Source organism: Procambarus clarkii, chromosome 56 (assembly GCF_040958095.1).
Source record: "Procambarus clarkii isolate CNS0578487 chromosome 56, FALCON_Pclarkii_2.0, whole genome shotgun sequence".
NCBI classification, from domain to species: Eukaryota; Metazoa; Arthropoda; class Malacostraca; order Decapoda; family Cambaridae; genus Procambarus; species Procambarus clarkii.
Window position 1 is genome coordinate 19,694,580 of NC_091205.1, and position 11,987 is coordinate 19,706,566.

General features: G+C 43.5%; 2 protein-coding genes across 7 annotated transcripts in view; one reads left to right on the forward strand and one right to left on the reverse strand.

Annotated features, from left to right (window-relative positions):
• LOC123770855 (agrin) overlaps positions 1-11,987 on the reverse strand; it is a 419,139-nt gene that overhangs the window by 403,988 nt on the left and 3,164 nt on the right. The gene's annotated exons all lie outside the window — the stretch shown is intronic.
• Positions 1-11,987, forward strand: part of LOC138353194 (anti-sigma-I factor RsgI2-like) — a 31,109-nt gene that overhangs the window by 18,255 nt on the left and 867 nt on the right. The window lies entirely within an intron of this gene.

An 11,987-nucleotide genomic window follows, 5' to 3' on the forward strand; every position in this document is an offset into this window, starting at 1 on the left:
CCGCATGGGTTCGAGCCCCCATCACGGCTCCTGTGGATGTGTTGTGCTAGTTATTGGAACATATACCAAATACGAATCAAGTTAAGCTTCTCCAGATATAAAATCCAGAATTCCTGACTAATCTTGAGGTCAATAAGATTACCTCACCTTCCTGGGTAATTACCTGGATATATTGTAACCTTAATTACCACCTCAAGATTAGATTAGTGCGATGCCAGGGACTAATTCACTGCAATTAGGAAAGATTACGGAAACAAACAAGAAATACGTCAGGGTCAAAACAAAATAGCTTTACCTGTTCTTGGAGGGAGTGACGATGGGCTCCTGTGTGGCGCTGGTGACGACTCTCTGTGTGACCTCTGTGTCTGTCTGTGGTCTGTGAGACCTCTATGTCTGTGGTCTGTGAGACCTCTATATCTGTGGTCTGTGAGACTTCTGTATCTGTGGTCTGTGAGACCTCTATGTCTGTGAGACCTCTATGTCTGTGGTCTGTGAGACCTCTATATCTGTGGTCTGTGAGACCTCTATGTCTGTGAGACCTCTATGTCTGTGGTCTGTGAGACCTCTATATCTGTGGTCTGTGAGACCTCTATATCTGTGGTCTGTGAGACTTCTGTATCTGTGGTCTGTGAGACCTCTATGTCTGTGAGACCTCTATGTCTGTGGTCTGTGAGACCTCTATATCTGTGGTCTGTGAGACCTCTATATCTGTGGTCTGTGAGACTTCTGTATCTGTGGTCTGTGAGACCTCTATGTCTGTGAGACCTCTATGTCTGTGGTCTGTAAGACCTCCGTGTCTGTAGCCTAGGCATGAACATGGAGGTATAACCCACCACTCCTGATAAAAGACAGTGGTGAACATCTCTCTCTCTGAGGCTGACCAGTTGCTGGACATCACAGTTAAGATTGCCCGCTGGGGGGGGGGGGCAAGACTCTTAACCATTCAACAATTCATAACTGCCAGGCCCCCCCCCCCCCACCTTCCATCCCTCTGAATCAATTATAAAGACTATTTTTTTTACGAATATTTCGGGGGTCTATTTCACGCATTGTGAACACGTAAATTCCTCTAGTGGATTAAACAACGAGGCTGGATGTCTGTGTTGGTGGGTGATGAGTTTACTCATGTGTTGGTGGGTGATGGGTATACTCATGTGTTGGTGGGTGATGGGTTTACTGATGTGTGTGTGTTGGTGGGTGATGAGTTTACTCATGTGTGTGTGTTGGTGGGTGATGGGTTTACTCATGTGTTTGTTGGTGGGTGATGAGTTTACTCATCTGTGTGTTGGTGGGTGATGAGTTTACTCATGTGTGTGTTGGTGGGTGATGGGTTTACTGATGTGTGTGTGTTGGTGGGTGATGGGTTTATTCATGTGTGCGTTGGTGGGTGATGGGTTTACTCATGTGTGTGTTGGTGGGTGATGGGTTTACTCATGTGTGTTGGTGGGTGATGGGTTTACTCATGTGTGTGTGTTGGTGGGCGATGGGTTTACTCATGTGTGTATTGGTTGGTGATGGGTTTACTCATGTGTGTGTTGGTGAGTAATGAGTTTACTCATGTGTGTGTTGGTGGGTAATGAGTTTACTCATGTGTGTGTTGGTGGGTAATGAGTTTACTTATGTGTGTGTTGGTGGGTAATGAGTTTACTCATGTGTGTGTGTTGGTGGGTAATGAGTTTACTCATGTGTGTGTGTTGGCTGGTGATTAGTTTACTCAAGTCTCCTTCTATAATTGCGAGGGATGAAGCAGGACCAAGAACCTTCCAACAAAGTCTGAAAGGAACTAGACCTGTCGACGCTAGTGAAGAGAAGACCTGAGACATATCTGACACACGAATGAGGAAATGAGAAAATGTTCGCAATGATTACCAACAAAAGAAGAGGGCATAGATGAAAGCTTGAGAATCAAATGAGTTATAGAGATGTTAGAAGTTTCCATTTACCTCGGTAGTTGCAAAATAGAGCTAAATGAGCAGGTTGTCAATGAAGAAAGATTGAATTTATGAAGAAAGATTGAAGGAAATGGACCTTAATACACTGGAGAAAAAGTGAAGTAGGGAATTTAAGACATGATAACGACGTACAAGATACTAAAGGGGGGAATTGTTCGAATTAAAGAACAGTAGAATGTGTGGATATCATTGGAAACACAGATATGACCCTCGGGTATGTCAGAAAGAACTTGTTCTGTCTAGGTGGATGTTGCTGAAGCCAATTCGATACACAGCTTTAAATGTAAATATGATGGGGAAAATGAGTGAAATGATTCACTACCTGGAACTATCTGATGGTCGAAAGGCTGTGCTTTAAGACCAGGTGCTCTTAAGCATCTGCTTAAGAGCACAGGAGAGCACTTAAGAGCACAAGAGAATAAAATATTAATTTTAAGAGCACTTCCATGCTTGGAGATGCAAGCTAAACTAGGTGAGTACAAGTAGGTGAGCCAGCACACACACTCACACTCACACACACACACACACATATAAACACACACACACACACACACACACGGGGCCACGCGGCTGAGTGGACAGCGCTCTGGAGTCGTGGTCCTAAGGGGCCCGGGTTCGATTCCCGGCAGAGGCAGAAACAAATGGGCAGAGTTTCTTTCACTCTGATGCCCCCGCTCCTACACCAAGCAGTACATAGGTACCTGGGAATTAGACAGCTGCTACGGGCTGCTTCCTGGGGATGTGTGTGCGTGTGTTAGAAATTTATGTAGTAGAAATAATAGAGGAAAAATATATTGGTTAGAAAGGCGGGGTCCAAGAGCTAATAGATGGATTCTGCAGATACATATAGTAAATACACACACACACACACACACACACACACACACACACATATGGTGGCTATAAAGGCTGGGTCCCAGAGCTAAAGATCGATCTTACAGGAACAAATAGGTAAGTACACACACACACACACACACACACACACACACACACACACACACACACACACACACACACACACACACACTACACGCCTGAATATTTTAAATATTATTTCATGAAAAAAATATTACACATCAAACCCCAGATTGAAAGAAAACAACCTATTTTGCATCGGTGATGTACCTGGCACGGTGAATCGAATAATGTTTTTTTGGAAAAAAAAATAATATTACACCCGGGGAAACTGTCCAATGATACGGGTGGTGACAGATTGTGTTACTTTCCTGCCGTTCCTAGTGAACTGTGAAACTAAAAATAATGTTAAAATACACAGGTATATAGACTTAATGATTTAATGATTTATGCGAGTGTTCGTATTTGAAGGATTATTACATGTGCTGAAATGTTACCAAGTAATTTTCCAGTGATACAATATGAGAGAGAGAGAGAGAGAGAGAGAGAGAGAGAGAGAGAGAGAGAGAGAGAGAGAGAGAGAGAGAGAGAGAGAGAGAGAGAGAGAGAGAGAGAGAGAGAGAGAGAGAGAGAGAGACACACACACACACACACACACACGAAAAAGGACAACTCAGCAGGAAGCCATTCGGGCTATTTTTGTAAAGTTATTTCCTACTAACACCAAATTTTCTCCTACCCATTTTTAGATTGGTTGACGCGTTTTGCGAGACCAGTGCTGTTGGTCAGGACGAGGCCAGGGCTGGCACACTTACTTGTAAGTACTGTAATAATAATATATTATATATAAGCCTTCTTCTTGATCTCGCATCACTTAAATCAATTGGTGACAAGAAATGAGCACCATACACAAGTCTTGGGAGACAAGTCTTGGGAGACACGTCTTAGGGACAAGTCTTGGAGGGGGGACAAGTCTTGAGGACAAGTCTTGAAATATACACACAGGCCAAACACTGTGTGTTGTTGTTAAAATTAGAGGGAGGAAAAGGCAAGGAGGCTGGGAGGAAGATGGAAGAAAGAATAAGAGGGATGGAGAGAGGGTAAAGGAGAGAACGAGAATATGAGATGGGGGGGGGTAGGGTAGAGAAGATGGATGTAATAGGTACAAGGAGGAAGAGGAGAATCAAAGAAATGAAGAAGGGAAGTAATGACGGAAGGAATGACAATCATGAGAGTGGAAGCCAGTTTGTGAGGGGAAGATGTGGCTAGGAGATGAGAGAGATGAGGAAAGACAGGTGAGGAAAGTAACCATTGGGGGAGAGGAAGAGCGAGAAGCAAGACGACTGATGATAGAGGTTATGAGGAAAAAGAAGGATTATGAGGAACACAAAATATGAGAAATCAAGAAAAGGATAAAGAAGACACACACAGGAAAGAAGTGACAGTTCACGAAATATGAGAATAATGAGTGAATGATGTGAGGAGACGGAAGAGAAGCAGTTGCGAACGCGAAATTAAAAAACAAATAATTCAGAGCAGTGAAAGGTGGAAAATCAGAGAGCAGAATCGGAAAATAATGGACAAAAAAAAAATCCCTGCCACGCCAAAGCGGAAGTCGGACATCAAAGTGATCCCGTGATTCGCCCCTTGAATAAAACGCCTCCAAGAAGTCTTCACGACACAGGAAGAAATGTTTATAAAGGCTTCTAAGGAAGGAATATAAAGCTTCAAACTGGCTTACCATCTGGGATGAAAGGACCTGTGCTTGTCTTTCTCATTCTCAGAGAATTCAAAACTTGCTCAATTGCTAAGATAAATGTGGGGGAATTGACCTGTGAGATTTATATATTTAAGTTTATATTAATTTATATAGTGATTTATATTTTATGCTAATCTATATTTTTCGATAAACTGTTTGGATGTTTAAAGTGGACTGGATAATATATCATTCTCACAAATCGCTTCCTGACACATTCTAGGGGGGTTTATGGTTAATTTATGTAGTCCTTAATATAAATTATTGGTTAATAGACATTCACTACAATATTAGACTACATATATTATAAACTAAGTGAGGAAGTATACAAGTATAGAGTATATCTCTATACTTGTTATATCCTAGACAACCAGTATAAGCATGGAAGATCACACCGAATAATCCTCGTGACTGGCTGGTTGGCTGGCTGGCTGGCTGGCTGGCTGGCTGGCAGGCTGACTGGCTGGCTGGCTGGCTGGCTGGCTGGCTGGCTGGCTGGCTGGCTGGCTGACTGGCTGCCTGGCTGGCTGACTGGCTGGCTGGCCGGCTGACTGGCTGGCTGGCCATTAACACCATGTACTGGTGTACTAGGTAACTAGTCTGGCTGGCCATTAACACCATGTACTGGTGTACTAGGTAACTAGTATTAATTACATTCAACAGTGTGATTGTATTGCCTTGCAATGTCAAAGGCAATTTATAATGGGTAACAACCCTGCAACAGACACCGTAACGGTCCCTATGATTTCCCTGTTATAAATTGAAATAAGGTTGTTACATCTTGTTATAAAGTTGTTATGACCGATTAGGACGTTGTTACAACTTGCTATATTGGTTGTTACAACTTGTTAGGTGTTAAAACGCGTTCGAACGTTGCATCAACGTTGAAGTTTCGTTGTGATTCACCTAGTTGTGCTTGCAGGGGTTGAGCTCTGCTCTTTTGGCCCGCCTCTCAACTGTCAATCAACTGTTAATAACAATTATTCCCCCCCCCCCACACACACAGGAAGCAGCCCGTGACAGCTGTCTAACTCCCAGGTACCTATTTACTGCTAGGTAACAGGGGCATTCAGGGTGTAAGAAAAGATTTTTGTTTCTGCCATCACCGGGGATCGAACCCGGGACCCCCTAGGATTACGAGCCCAGAGCGCTGTCCACTCAGCTATCAGGTCCCTTGGACCTGATAGTCCCGTGTGTTTTGCGGACGATAATCAGCAGTTTCTTATATATAACCCAACACTTATCAAGTCCGTTTTGGACTTGATAAAGGGCTCAGGAAAGTCCAAAACCTCGTCACTTTCATATTAAATGTGTGGGGTTGTGTGTTATTTGTTTCAGTCGAGCTATTGTGACTTGCTCCCTGCATCGGGGACACTGAAGGAGAGGTATCTATATCCTAACATACTTTATATTTAATACGCGAAACTAAATAAAGTATCTATGCTTATAAATTAGAATATCCCATGTTGAAGGGCAGACGCCTAGAGCTAGCCTCACCCAAATTTTTAATAAACATTGTTTTTGAATGTGTGTTATTTGCATGCGCGTGTCGGGAATGGCATACAAAAAAGTGCCCCGTGACATGATGCTAAATATATCCCCCGACGAATCTTGCAATAGCATTCCAGTTCGAAAAATAATGATATAATTATATATATAACTTATATTGTAAAACATTAAGCCCTGATCACGCCAAATTTAAGAAAAATTCAATCACAATAGTTGCCTGTTTTGTCTCCTCATTGGCCAGCCACCATGTCACCACCTCAATACACCTTCCCCCTCTCACTGTATCCACAGTTCGAGTCTCCGCCCACCCAATATTCTCCTATCGAGAGAGAGAGAGAGAGAGAGAGAGAGAGAGAGAGAGAGAGAGAGAGAGAGAGAGAGAGAGAGAGAGAGAGAGAGAGAGAGAGAGAGAGAGAGAGAGCGAGAGAGAGAGAGAGAGAGAGAGATATCTAGGATGTCGTGGTGAATGACAGGTAACCCACCTAGTATCTATAAACGAGGAAAGTTCATGTTATAAACTTAGATTATAGCAATATGATTACACATCATTTTATGGACTTTATATGTATAATGTATTCCCCTCATATCTTTGTAAATCAGCTGCATTTAGCCATTCGGATTTTTTGGTGATATAAAGTGCCTTTTGAGACTGTGCTTGAACAACGGAAATTACTTCGAAGGCTGAGAGGCAGTTTGGTATATATATATATATATATATATATATATATATATATATATATATATATATATATATATATATATATATATATATTGAAGAGAGGATATATAACTCTTTTTTGAAAGGTGTCTATATAGTAAGCTGTGGCCTTATGGTGCTATTTATACCGCTGCCCCACACGAAGACACACACACACACACACACACACACACACACACACACACACACACACACACACACACACACACACACACACACACACACACACACACACGCACACGCGATATACACACACAAAACACCTTCTTTGCTTTTCGCCTGGGAGATAAAATGCCTTGGAATTTAGACCAGACTGAGGCAAAACATCGATTTTTTCCCCGGAACTGAACGCCGTCTCGATGTTTTGGTGAGAGTTGGGTATATGTTAGAGGCAGGTGTGTGTTGTGATGTGTTTGCTCCAGTAAAGGCAGGTGTGTTTGATAGAGCAGAGGCAGGTGTGTTTAGGGAGAGGAAAACGGCGTTTGGTGTTTGTTGGAGAGACAGGTTGTGTTTCATTTGTGTTCCTTGGAGGAGAGACAGGAGAGTTTGACGTTCGTTGGAGAGGCAGGTGGTGTGTTCGATGGGTGTTGGAGGAGAGGCAGATGTGTTTCATGTGTTTGTTGGAGGGAACACACACACACACACACACACACACACACACACACACACACACACACACACACACACACTACAAAAGCCACAATACATGGGAGAACACATCAACCACAGAACAAGAAAGGCCGGAAAAATACTGGAAAAGTGACCGGTATTAATGTAAGGTAATAAGTCTGAATCAAGAAACACCAAGGTTATTACAGAATAAATCTCCCTCTCTCTCTCTCTCTCTCTCTCTCTCTCTCTCTCTCTCTCTCTCTCTCTCTCTCTCTCTCTCTCTCTCTCTCTCTCACCTGTAAGAGGTGCGGGCTCTCAGGCAGGGCTGTCATAATGTGGGAATGTTTACCTTTAACACCTGTAGCAGGTGAGAGAGAAGAGCAAGAAAAGCGATCGTGCATTTCCAGCAAATATTTGTTTTCTTCGGCGTGGTCTCTGAAATGCTTTCCGTTCCGATTGGTGTTGCCCAAATGCTTCGGAGAGCTCTCCTGCCTCCCTAATGCTTGCTACTGGTCGCCCCAACTATGTTGGTTGGGCAACATAGCCACACGATGAGGTGCGAGAGAGGTTCTACCCTCACATTGAGGTGCGAGTGAGAGAGGTTCCTTCTTCCTACCCCTAACAATGAGGTGCGAGTGAGAGAGGGAGTGAGAGAGAGCATCGCATCTCTCACTGTGTTGTCTGGGATTAAACTTTAGCTCTTGGGACCCCCGCATGTGTTCATGGCTTTATATGACTCATTATCTTCTGACTCTTCAGTTTTATCATGTATTGTAGTCAGTGTTCCACCTGCTGCTGCTCTAGGGTGTTCCACCTGGTGCTCTAGGGTGTTCCACCTGCTGCTCTAGGGGTGTTCCACCTGCTGCTCTAGGGTTGTTCCACCTGCTGCTCTAGGGGTGTTCCACCTGCTGCTGCTCTAGGGGTGTTCCACCTGCTGCTGCTCTAGGGTGTTCCACCTGCTGCTCTAGGGGTGTTCCACCTGCTGCTCTAGGGGTGTTCCACCTGCTGCTGCTCTAGGGGTGTTCCACCTGCTGCTCTAGGGTTGTTCCACCTGCTGCTCTAGGGGTGTTCCACCTGCTGCTGCTGTAGGGTGTTCCACCTGCTGCTGTAGGGTGTTCCACCTGCTGTTCTAGGGTGTTCCACCTGCTGCTCTAGGGTGATCCACCTGCTGTTCTAGGGTGTTCCACCTGCTGCTGTAGGGTGTTCCACCTGCTGCTGCTCTAGGGGTGTTCCACCTGCTGCTCTAGGGTGTTCCACCTGCTGCTCTAGGGGTGTTCCACCTGCTACTCTAGGGTGTTCCACCTGCTGCTCTAGGGTGTTCCACCTGCTGCTGCTCTAGGGTGTTCCACCTGCTGCTCTAGGGTGTTCCACCTGCTGCTCTAGAGTGTTCCACCTGCTGCTCTAGAGTGTTCCACCTGCTGCTCTAGAGTGTTCCACCTGCTGCTGTAGGGTGTTCCACCTGCTGCTGTAGGGTGTTCCACCTGCTGCTCTAGAGTGTTCCACCTGCTGCTCTAGAGTGTTCCACCTGCTGCTGTAGGGTGTTCCACCTGCTGCTCTAGAGTGTTCCACCTGCTGCTCTAGAGTGTTCCACCTGCTGCTCTAGAGTGTTCCACCTGCTGTTCTAGGGTCTTCCACCTACTGCTGTATGGTGTAGTGTAAATATACTCCATTCATTAACAAGTATACTCCGTTCTTACAGTAATCAGGAATGTAATGGGGTGTATGGCAGTGCCATACACTATTATCTATTTGTATTTGCGAGAGATCCATTATCTATCTATATCTGTAAGAATGTGTGCTCGTCTAAGGTTGGAGGCCAGACGTTGTGGGCTAGCCCCACACACAACTTTGCAGGGGGAATGGTCTAAGGTAAGGAACGGACATAGGCTGGTAGGGGTGGATCCTATTGGTCCTATTAAGTGGGATTAAGGCTCAATATTGAATACCCAATAAAATCGGAGAAAATGTAGCTGGCCAAGTCCCTCTATTTGTTCAATATACAGTGTGTGTGTGTGTGTGTGTGTGTGTGTGTGTGTGTGTGTGTGTGTGTGTGTGTGTGTGTGTGTGTGTGTGTGTGTGTGTGTGTGTAATAAAAATGTTTATCCAAGTTTAGAGGCCATTGGGGAGGTTATCTTGAGGTTATCTTGAGTTGATTTCGGGGCTTTAGTGTCCCCGCGGCCCGGTCCTTGACCAGGCCTCCATCCCCAGGAAGCAGCCCGTGACAGCTGACTAACACCCAGGTACCTATTTACTGCTAGGTAATAGGGGCATTCAGGGTGAAAGAAACTTTGCCCATTTGTTTCTGCCTCGTGCGGGAATCTAACCCGCGCCACAGAATTACGAGTCCTGCGCGCTATCCACCAGGCTACGAGGCCCCATAGGAAGGGAAGGGGAAGAAGGGAAGGGGAAGGGGAAGAAGAGGAATAGAAGAGGGAGAATGAAGAGAGGATAAGGGAATGGGGAGTGTAGGGAAATAGGTGTGGGAAAGAGGGTGGGAGAGGCTGGAAAAGAAGAGGAAAAGGGTTGCCTGGATATCCATTCTAGTAGTGTTATATATATATATATATATATATATATATATATATATATATATATATATATATATATATATATATATATATATATATATATATACATATACATATATATCTTCCTCGTATCTATATATATAGTAGCAGGCATCATGCAGTCTCAGGAGACTATGGAGTTGCGCTCTGGTTGTCCAGGTTGAATATTAAGTGTCCTCTCTAGGGCGCAAAGCCAGGGTAGGTTGATATCAAGAAGCTGTATATATATATATATATATATATATATATATATATATATATATATATATATATATATATATATATATATATATATATATATATATCCAGTTTACCGGAGTTTACCATATATCGAGAACTAATGTATACTGTAGCTGGTTGGAGAATTAGCTGTTGCTGTGGCTTAAATTACTTCTAGAGATTGAGTGATCCAAAACCCAAAACAATAGAGGAAAACAACAGCGGAAAACAATGAGGAAAGCAATAGAGGAAGACAATAGAGGAGACAATAGAGGAAAGAATAGAGGAAATCAATTCAGGAGAATAATAAAGGAAATCAATAGAAAAAGCAATAGAGGAAAACAATAGAGAAAGCAATAGAAGAAAACAATAGAGGAAACAACAGAAGGAAACAATAGAGGAAAACAATACAGGAAAGTAATAGAGGAAACAATAGAGGAAACCAATAGAGGAAAACAACAAGAAGTGCCCCCCGAAAAAGGCATGAAAACCCTGAAAATAATTCTGCACTTCGAGGAAGTGCAAAAATGTCGCCAAAAATTAAGCGTCTTTAAATGTTTACTGAACACGCCGATACTAACATGTTTTGTGTCGGGTACAGTTCTCTCTCTCTCTCTCTCTCTCTCTCTCTCTCTCTCTCTCTCTCTCTCTCTCTCTCTCTCTCCACCACGGAAAGTTTCTCCTCCTCTCTCATTCGCCTTTTTTCCTGATTTATAATCCCTCTCATTCTCCTCTACATTACCCGGCTTTTAATCCTCATTTTCTTACAGATTACTCTTATAATTCTCCTACTCTTTCTCTTATTCATTTCCTTCTCTACTCATCATTCCCATCCTCTTCCTACTCCTACTTTCAAAGGAACATTTTCAATCGTAATCGCAGGTTAAAAACTTCCCCGATATTCATATATGTATTTCACAGAGCGAGAACTACACACAATAATAGACTCACAGACTGCAAGAACAAGGCCGCCTGCGGGCCGCTCCAAGCAACAGCCTGGTGGACCAAACTCTCACAAGTCAAGCCTGGCCTCGGGCCGGGCTTGGGGGAGTAGAAGAACTCCCAGAACCCCATCAAGCAGGTATCAAACAGGTAAGCAAGGAATACATGTGTGTTTACATATTTGTTGTTCCATATTTAATACATGGCACAAAATAGCAGACAATAAATATCCACAAAAAATGTATTTACAAGGAAATAATTCATCAAACAAAAGCAGACAGAAAACAAATTTAGCACAAAAAGCCACCACCATCATCCAACAAAAGCAGAGGAAAATCTTAAAACACATTAGACGTCCCCAGCAGGTGAAGGAATCAAAGTATTTCCCGTAATATAATTACTCTCTCACCTGTGGAACAAACTCATTACCGATTCTTCTTGATATTCCTACCAGAAAAGATGCATTCAGTGACAGGTTCTCATCCCCAGGAGGAGAGAGCAGGATGGAGTTCACAACATGATAGAACAGACAGGAGCCGTAAAATGGAGTAGAGGCTGTTGCAATAGACGGGAACAAGGAGTCAACATATAAAGAAAAGGTGTCAGAATAGACAGGAGTTATAACTTACTGTTATTGCCTGCGAGCATACATGGGACTGGGAGACAGGCCACAACGTGAGAGAGAGAGAGAGAGAGAGAGAGAGAGAGAGAGAGAGAGAGAGAGAGAGAGAGAGAGAGAGAGAGAGAGAGAGAGAGAGATTCTATATTCGTCAAAATGATTTCCAAAATGATTCAGTATTACCCAATTCTAGTTTCCTAGGAATAACCATCACTTTCCCTTCAATGTCTAACAAAAA